This window comes from Equus caballus, chromosome 22 (genome assembly GCF_041296265.1).
Source record: "Equus caballus isolate H_3958 breed thoroughbred chromosome 22, TB-T2T, whole genome shotgun sequence".
NCBI lineage: Eukaryota > Metazoa > Chordata > Mammalia > Perissodactyla > Equidae > Equus > Equus caballus.
In genome coordinates this window covers 36052285-36061698 of record NC_091705.1, presented here as the reverse complement: position 1 = coordinate 36061698, position 9414 = coordinate 36052285, and the positions used below count along the sequence as shown (strand labels likewise).

The window sequence follows — 9414 nt, the reverse complement described above, 5'->3', positions numbered from 1 at the left end:
GCCCCGGCCGCCATTGCCTCGTGCCCGCGCCGGTCGGTTGGTGGCGCCTTTGTCCTACGGCGGGCAGGTGGGCTGAGGCGGAGGCGGCAGCGGCGGGCCTGAGGCGAAGGAGCGGCCGGGAGCCCGCCGCCCTGGTAGCGGTGAGTGCCGGGAAGCGGTGGCCGTCCGCCGAGGCGCAGAGCTGACGGGCAGGCGGTTGAGGGGGGCCCGGGCCGGATGGGGAGGCTGAGGCGGGAGGGCCCGCTGGACGCGCGGCCGCGGCCTCGGGCTCGTCTCCGGGTGCGCGCGGGGCTGCGCATGCCCGGTGCGGGGCGCGGCCTCCGCTGGCTCCCGTCCGGCCCGGGCGCGGCCAGCCCGGGCGGCCGGTGACGGGCTCGGTGCGGCGGCGGCGCGCCGCAGCCGCCTGACTGTGCGCGGACCGGCGGCAGTAGCCCTGCAGGCTTGTTGTAGGGTAGGGCTGCACACCCCGCGCCCCTTCTCGGAGTGGTGGCGTCGCGCGCCCGCGTGTCCTCAGCGACTCGGTGGCGCAGTCGGGATTCGAACCCGGGCTGCGGCGGCCCGCCTCCCGGGCGTTCTCCGGGGCGGGCAGCGCCGTGCGCGAACCCAGCGCCGTCCCCGTCGCCGCCGCCTCGCGGCCCCTTGACAGCATCCTCGAGACGTCTCGTTGTCATGTGACACCCCCACCCATTTTATAACGCGGACCCCGGGCCCGGAGAACGGGGAGAGGAACCGTGCCCGAGGTTAACCCGGAAATCGGCGATGGAGACAGCGCCCCAGCCTGCTGGCTCTCCCGTCTCCAGGCCCGGGGCCCTCCCCGCGCCCGGACATCCCGCCTGGGGCGTTTTTTAGGACGACGTTTCCCAAATTTCAGTCTCTCGCGTTGCACCCTCACGTCCGTGTACCCTCTGTACTGCTGTTTGCCAAATGTTAATTTTTTTTTCCTTTAAACCGACTCTTTTTCTTCTTCTTAAATACGTTTGTTTAAAGTGGAAACGTAAACCACAAACCGTATAATGGAAAGCCAGTTATTTTTCTAATACTCGTAAAAAAAAAAATAAATACCTGTCAATTAAAATAAACAGTGCGTCCTCGTTCCTCCTGAAATTATTCTGCGTTCCACGCTTTGGGAAACGCTGCCCCAGGAATATGGGGTTCATTGTGGTCTTGTGGCTTTAGCTCTGTGCGCAGAATTTTCCCCTGAGGCATGGCACCTTCCATGAAATGCCCCAGGATCTTGGGGGGTGACAATGGTATAAGCTTCATCGTTGTAAACTGATCTCACTGTTGACACACAAGGGGTGGTCTCGGGACTGCAGGAGCTGTCTGCCCAGGGGCGCCCGGTGTGCCGCCTCGGTTTCCCTGTAGCGTTGTGCCAGCAGCCCCACCGTTCAAAGATGTTTCTGCAAACGCCGATGGAGCAGATTTGGATTTTGACAACTCTAGATTTAATGTTTTCTGCATGAGTCTGTCTGGGTGTGAAAACTAACTTTTTTTGTGTGTTGACGTTTCCAAGCTTTGCATTTTGGGCTTTATTTACAAATACACGCTTTGCCTTTGTAAAGCCCAAGCAGTACACATCTGCGATTTGTATTGGAGATCATCACTTGGCTATTTGTTAACATGAGTTCCTTTCTTCATCCTGGTTTCTTTGCCCTTTAGCTCATCTGTCACCCTGCAGATATTCTTTGAAACCTCTGACAGTCTTTATCCTGAAACATGGAAACGGTGAATGTTTTTGTAGAGTGTGCTGGAGAAACCATATTGCAAGGCCCATTGGAAGGAATTTTTCTAGGTGCAGGTTGCTCAATGCCGCGTGCCTGTGAACACCACAGGTTTAGAGGAGGTTTCCTTTTTAAGTTAACAGTCTATTTGTAGTCTGCTCATAAACTCTGCTTTTGTGTGTGAGGGAGCAGTTTTACTTTAATTCATCGAAAGGAAACTTGGAAAAATTAGCTCAGGCCATGCAAAGGTTTTTTTCCTCAAAGGCTGTGTAAAAAAATCCATATTCCTTGGAGCTACTTTGGTCTGAGCACAATGTGGAACCTAGACAAGGCTCAGGTAATTTTCTTCACATTTCTAAGCGGCAGTTCTAGAGAAGAAACGAGAATTTCATTTTACTCTTCACTTTCTGAATTTCAGCAAATGGAACCTCATCTACCAGTGTTCAAAAGCTAAAAATAAACGTCTCTTGGAAAGGCAATAGAAGTCTGAGGAGAAGGAGTGCCTGGTGGTTTGCAACTTCATTTTAAATTACCATTGCAGGCGTTCTTTCTCTCTGGCCTGCAGATGGCAGTGCCTTTGCGTGGCTTGTTAGTACCGGCGGAATTATTGGAATTCATTTGTGCTTTTAAGAATGAACACCTTTGGAGGAAATCTATTTGATATTTTATTCCCTGTAGGTTACATTGTTTCTTTGTTTTTGACTCCCCACATGAAGAATGAAACATCTATTCCTAAAGGGACTGTTGTCCTATTGCTGTTTGTGGTAGTGATAACAAGCACCTGGCAGTCTGTGCGGTTTACAAAGCAGGTTTACAAATACCGACTCATTTGCTCCTGCTAATCATCTTGTGAGATAGAGAGACTGGTATTATTATATCTTTTTTGCATGTGAGAAAACAATGGCTCAGAGACGTTAGATTTCTTGCCCAAATTAGTATTTAGTAGAACATAGTCAAGATGTTATTGAAGATAAAAGATTACGTGGTCAAGCAAAATTTGGAAATGTTGAGGTAAATTGATGTCCTTACTCCAGAATTTCTCAGAGGCTTTAACATACTAAACATCTGCAATGTGGATGTCCAAGAGAGGAAGATATGATGCCTTTCTCTCACTATCCTCCCATGAACAACTTGAAGTACTAGTCTTACCCCAAACTGTCTGCTCTTTCTGCTACACTCTTTTTCCTCTCTGTACGTCGTGGTTTAGTAGTGATTGCCATGTGTCTTTGAGACCAGTGCTTTTAAAGCTCTGACAGCTTTTTTGTGCCAAAAGATTTGTCCTGTGAACAGCATACACATTTGTCTGTAGACTGCTCAGCTTAAGCAAAGTTAAAGTAAGCTATGAAGAAGTTAAAAGGGCAGTGACCAACAGAAAATTACCCTCTGTTAACTCTCATTAATGAGAGGCATTAATGAAAGGATCAGGGTAAGGCCACTGTCTGAAGCAACAGCTCATTAGGGAAATATGAAGTATACTGACAGCTAAATATATAATACCAGCATGCCTGCTGCTTTTTAAATGGTGGTTTTATTGCCACCAGATATGAATATTTATAGGGACGGTCATTTTCATTCTTTATCCTATCACTAAAAAAATAAGAGATAATAAGACAATTGGACCAATTACTTTTATGTTAAGAAAATAATTCCCCTCAAAGAATCAGAACTTTTCCAAACCATAAGACTCTTTTTCCTTTGTTTCATGTTCAAAACAACATTATTGTTGACCTATATAAAGACCGATGACTTTAGGCAAGGATCAGGGCAACTTAAGTTGCATTGGAGAACAGTTATAAAGCAGAGTGTTGTACAACTTTAGCTCTGTAAAATATCTTGAGTGGTCCCCTGGTTTGGTTCTGGAATGATTGAGTTACTGAAGGTTGGTTGATCCTGCAGCTAGGGGGCAAGTTTTGGAGAACTTCGAATTAGAAGTAATTTGGATTTGAGTGAGTATAGTTAATTATGCATTTGGAGTTGAAATAGTAGTAACATGTATTTAGGATCAGAGATGATACAAGTTTATTTTTTATCTCTTCAGAAATTATTTTTGATATCCAAAAAGCATAAAATAGGAAAAACATGATTTTCATTCACTTTTAAAACTTAGGAGTATAAATGTATAACTGAACCTTTTGCTGCCTTTGGAAAACTTACATTAGGACAGCATCAGAGTCACTAGTCACTGGTCGCTTGTTGGAAATACAGATCCTTGGGTGCAGCTCACCACTCCCAACTGATGGGTCTCTGGAGGGGCGGGCAGCTAGAGAATCTGCCTTTGAGAAACCAGCCCTGCAGTTTTTATGTACATTAAAGTTATGAGGACCCCGATTTAGGACTTTAGAAAATGAGTTTTCACTGGAAATAGAAGGTTGAAGCAGATCCTAGTACTAATCTATTCCTATCCCAGGTTACTAATAGGAATTGACTACTCTAGTTTATGGTTGGGTTTACGTTAATGGGTTCATTTTAAGCAAGACCTTAATTTAACTATAAAATGTTTTGAGCTTTATAGTTTGAGCTCAAGGTAGGAATAGTTAGAATATCTGTGGGGTTCTCAATATTTTAATTCCTTCCATTCACATCACCATGATGCTTTCACCTTCTTGAGAACAAAGAAAGCAGACCTACCAAGATTCTGTGGTCTGCTTCTTAACTTTAGATATGCTCCTCTTTGCTTTTAGTGGTTTGGACGTGAAATTGCATGTGCAGCCATTTTTCTCTTTTTGCAAAGAGTTGCATTTCGATAAGAAAACAAAATGCCTCAAAAGAAGTGGATGTCCTGGCCCCTGCCAGCCAAACAATACTGACGGCTGTAGTTTGCAGAACTTTGAGAGAACTTTATAGTTGGCGGTTTGCCCTTTATTAGCCAAAGAAGAAGATAACCTGCTATCAAAAAGTGGCAAGCTCATGGTTAATATTTTTCCTGCCATTTTATGACTAGGTAATTTGAAAAAGAAGCTTAAATTTTCAGGGTACTTTCTAAACGATCACCTGCAATTGAAGAGAAGTGATGGACTGCGTACTCCTCCTTGGGAGGCAGAGGGGGGACACTGACCTTGTAATCAGATCTTCCTGTTGTTAGCTTTAGCACTATGGAAACTTGGCTTGATGAGTCCATTGCCTTTGGCGGTAGCCATGTGGTTATACTTTCTGTACTGTTTTCAGGGATTATATTTTTACAGATTTTAGCCATTATAATGACACTTTCTTTGTAACAAATTATGAGTTATTTCCTCTTGAACACAGGAGTTTAGAGGGGTTTCTAAATGGAAGACCTACATATATGTTATGTATAAGCTAAAGGAGTAAATAGATAAGAGTAGTAGTTCTCAAATACCTGCCAAGAATCACCTGAGAAACTTGTTAAAATACAGATTCCTAGGCTTCACCCTCGGATTCTAAGTTTGAGACTGAGACTAGGAATCTGATTTTTAACCGTCTTCTCAGGCGGTGCTGATATATCTTCATTAAAGAACTGCGATGATGTTGGGCCGGCCCGGTGGCGCAGCAGTTAAGGTCGCACATTCCGCTTAGGCAGCCGGGGGTTCACCAGTCCAGATCCCGGGTACGGACATGGCACCGCTTGGCAAGCCATGCTGTGACAGGCGTCCCACATAGAAAGTAGAGGAAGATGGGCACGGTTGTTAGCTCAGGGCCAGTCTTCCTCAGCAAAAAGAGGAGGATTGGCAGTAGTTAGCTCAGGGCTAATCTTCCTCAAAAAAAAAAGAAAAACAACTGTGATATGGAGAGTGAAAAAATATGTATCTATAAATGAGGAGGGAGAATGGGGAGTTGTTTAATTGGGTATAGAGAGTTTTAGTCTGGCAAAATGAAAAAGTTATGGCAATCTGTTGCACAACAATATGAGCATACTTAACACTACTGAACTGTGCACTTAAAAATGGTTACAACGATATAAATTGTACATTACGGCGATATAAGTTGTACGTTACATGTTTTTTACCACAAAATTTTTTTTAGAAAGATATTAGAAAAAAATAAGGAAGGGTAATTTATTGTCTGTTTCTTCCTGAACAGTGAATTGAACTAGTAGATTGTTGGCTGTTAATACTGACTCCTCTGGCCATCAGTTCATTTTATATCCCTTTATTGAAGGTAAAATCATAACCCTTTAAATATTTTTCTTCCACCTGTTTCCTTCAGCGTCAAACCAATGATCCTTAAAGAACATTTCTATAATGGGCAATATTTTGAATGTCTTAGGTTTATATTCTCCTTCTCTCCTTTTTTGGGTAATAGACATACAGTAAGCCTTCGTTAATTTCGCTTCACTGAAACTCTGTTTACGGTAATTCAGTTCATAGCCTTCTAACAGGCCCTCTTGCCACCAATTTGTTCCTTTTCCATAGCAGAATTTTTTTCCATCTAGTCTAACTCTGGCTTGCATCTGTAATTCTTCTCTTTTTTCTTCCTCTTATCCCCCCATTCCCTACACTGAACTTCCTGTAATGTTTCTAACTTATTAGGTCCTTCACACCATTCCTTTACCTTTCCATGTGCTGGAATGACTTCTCTTTTTCTGGTAAACTCCTGCTCATCCTTCAAGACTCAGTTTAAACATTACTTTTAGACCTTCCCTGCCTCCTGCATCTTCCCTCTGCCCCCTGTTCTTCCCAGGCTCCTCTCTGCTCCACTCCTCTCCCCTGCCACACACACACACAAAGTTAGGCCTTCATTATCTCTGCCATAATCCCACTTTAGATTATATCGTGATTATCTGTGTGCGTGTGGCTCTCTCTTTTATCAAACAGTGAACTCCTTTAAGGCAGAGGCTTTAGCCTTGTTATTTCCATGTGTCTAAGGCCTGGTACAGATCGTGACACGTAGTGGACATAGAAGCGTTTGGTGTATTGATTATAAACTATTCTTTTCACGTTTATTAATTTACTGCTCTAAGGCTATCTGCTCATACAGTTTAGTTGAAATTTTGCTGTTTTGAATAAACCTATATTTTATTTTATTTTATTTATTTTTTGAGGAAGATTAGCCCTAACTACTGCAAATCCTCCTATTTTCTGAGGAAGACTGGCCCTGAGCTAACATCCACCCCCATCTTCCTCTACTTTATACATGGGACGCCTACCACAGCACGGCTTTTGCCAAGTGGTCCCATGTCCACATCTGGGATCTGAACCAGCAAACCCCGGGCCGCCGAGAATCGGAATGTACAAACTTAACCACTGCGCCAGCCCCTAAACCTGTATTTTAAGTTTTTTGGCTCAGGCTTAGATTAGCTTAACCTTTGTGAATCCAAATTAGTGAGTGTTTTCTCTTATTTATTTATTTATTCTTTGAATCAACATAACTAACAGAATATCCATGTTATCAGGTTCAGAGAATTCAGGTGACTTGACTAAATCCCCCGCCCCCCCAAAGTAGGACTAAAACTCAAGACTTGCTGACCCAAGCCAAGCTTTCTCTTCAAAAGAAGTAAAAAGGGGAAGACACTAAATGTTGACAGAATTTTTGTCTGAGGAGTTGAAGTGAATGGAATATCAGTAGCAAAAGCCAGAAACACTGTAGTTTGAGGTGATAGAAATTGAAGTGGTGACTGAATAACTAGGTTCTACCCTGTTGAGTGTCCGGGGCACTTAAACTTTGAGGTGGTGAACACAGACAGGGCCTTTCCCAGGTTCCATCAGCGTTTGATCAGGGAGTGCTAGCAAGAGTGTTCAAAATGAAAGCCATGTCTTTCCGCTCTCTGTTGTAGAGGCAGCATTGTATACTGTTTAAGCACTTTGGTGTCAGACAGACCTGGGTTTGAGTTCTAGCCCTGCCTCCTGATCATCTGGTGACCTCAGATAAGTCACTTAATTTCGCTAAACTTCAGATTTCCTCATTCACAAAATAGAGATCATAATAGTACTTAACTCCAAGAGTTGTAGAAAGGATTGAATGAGATCCTGTACGTAATGTTCTTAGTACAGGCTCTGGGACAGAGTAAGCAGTCTGTAAATATAAGCTATCATTGTTTCTCCCATTCCTGTTCCAAGGAATAATATTCTAATACAGTTAAAGATATAATAATTATTTTAATTAGAGAATGAAGGAGATAATCAAATATGAGGGAATGCATAGTTTTCAAAGTGAGCTTAAAAGCTTCATTTAGAAACAGCAAGCAGAGCATTCTGTTATCCCTTATTCATTACAGTATAACTCGTTATAATATCCTTGATGTTACAGAATACCATCAAAGTCATCTTTGTATATATAATTTTAAGTGAGAAGTCCTGTCCTTTCCTCTCCCAATATGGAGAGTTTAATATATGATATCCGCTGTCTTGTCACTGTGGTTTTCCAAGTGGCATTATCTTTATCGCCATGCATTTCCAATTAGTAATTCCTGATTATTAGTTGATTTTCAGTTAAACCTTTCGGGGAATTTTATTTCATGTTTGTAATCACTTACTGAAATTGTGTAGGTTTCTGGGTTCTTTCAGCAGCCACTGGTGGTACTGTCACTAAGTACTGTGGTTCATATGGCACTTGTTTAGAGTAATCCTCATTGTTTTCCATTGTAATAGCCCGTGAAGTATAAAAATTGATTTTAAGGTGAAAAGAGTTGTTTTGTGATGGTACAATTAAAAAATAGAGCAAAGCAGTTCTTGGTGCTGTGAATGAAACATGCGTTTTTATTTATAGCATTATCCAAGGATCATTGTGTGAACTCTGCTACATTAGTCTGAAGTAAAATTGTAGATTAGGCATTGTGTCTTTCTTGGGGAGTTCTCAACCCCATTCTTGCGTGATTTAAAACAGCTCTGCCACTTCCTGCATAACATGTTTTCTGGGGTTGTTTTCTCCATTTTTCCTTTTATGTAAATCCCTTCAGTTGGTGCTGTTTTCCTTGTCTAAAAATCCTTACTGGAGAAGTGCTTTTAACTGTTTTCAGAAGACCAGATGGAAATTATACATATTCAGGCCAAGGTTAAGCACAAGGTGGTGATAATGATCTTGAATGGCATTCACATTGCTAGTATAGAAGTACCAAGCAAGCTGAGGTGGAAGAGATGCTAAAAGACTGACTTTTGGTCTTAGGGCATTTGGCAAGGATAAAATATAACAAGAGAAGAAAGAAGCACCATTTCTTACCTTTTCTATGCAGCAGAGGCATTCCACCTCTCCTTGGAGACTCCCAAGTTGCCACTGCCCTCTTTTCAATTAAATTCCAATTTTGGTTCCCCATGTAATGTCCAGAAAGGTCCCCAAATTGTCTTTCCATCTTTTTTCTCTTTTCCTTTATAGTAACGTTATTTCTGTTTCCTTGGTGTGGAGTATATATCTTTGTAAGGATTTAGGAACTAGTTAATACATAAGCCCCATTTACCAGTCCCAATGTTTGCATTTTCAAAGAGAAACTTGTTCAAATGAACCTTCAAACTCCAATTGATGGGTTTTCAAATTGTGTGACAAAAAATTGGGATGGGGCAAAAGTTTTTCACCTTGACTCTAAATCTTTGCTGTACTGTGATCATCTCCCTGAAGTTATTTGTGCTTTTGGTAGCTTCTCTGTTCTTCCTGTGTTTCTAAACTCGTAGGTTTTCCAGAAGTTCTGTGTGCACATATGTTAGGATTTTTTGGATATGGTGATTAGTGGTGGTGATAGTTTTGTTTTTATAACTCTCACTGGAAACCTCCCCAGCCCTACCCTAACCTGAGCAGTCCTCTTGGA

At 42.6% G+C, this 9414-nt stretch overlaps 1 protein-coding gene across 6 annotated transcripts in view; it reads left to right on the top strand.

Annotated features, from left to right (window-relative positions):
• Positions 1-9414, top strand: part of NCOA5 (nuclear receptor coactivator 5) — a 30241-nt gene continuing 20827 nt past the window's right edge. For 3 of the 6 annotated variants that reach the window (XM_023626638.2, XM_023626640.2, XM_070247835.1), the window contains exon 1: positions 1-140. The gene's annotated coding sequence lies outside the window, so the exon portion shown is untranslated. The remainder of the gene's footprint in view (positions 141-9414) is intronic. The other 3 variants (XM_023626639.2, XM_070247837.1, XM_070247836.1) reach the window with 1 other exon arrangement.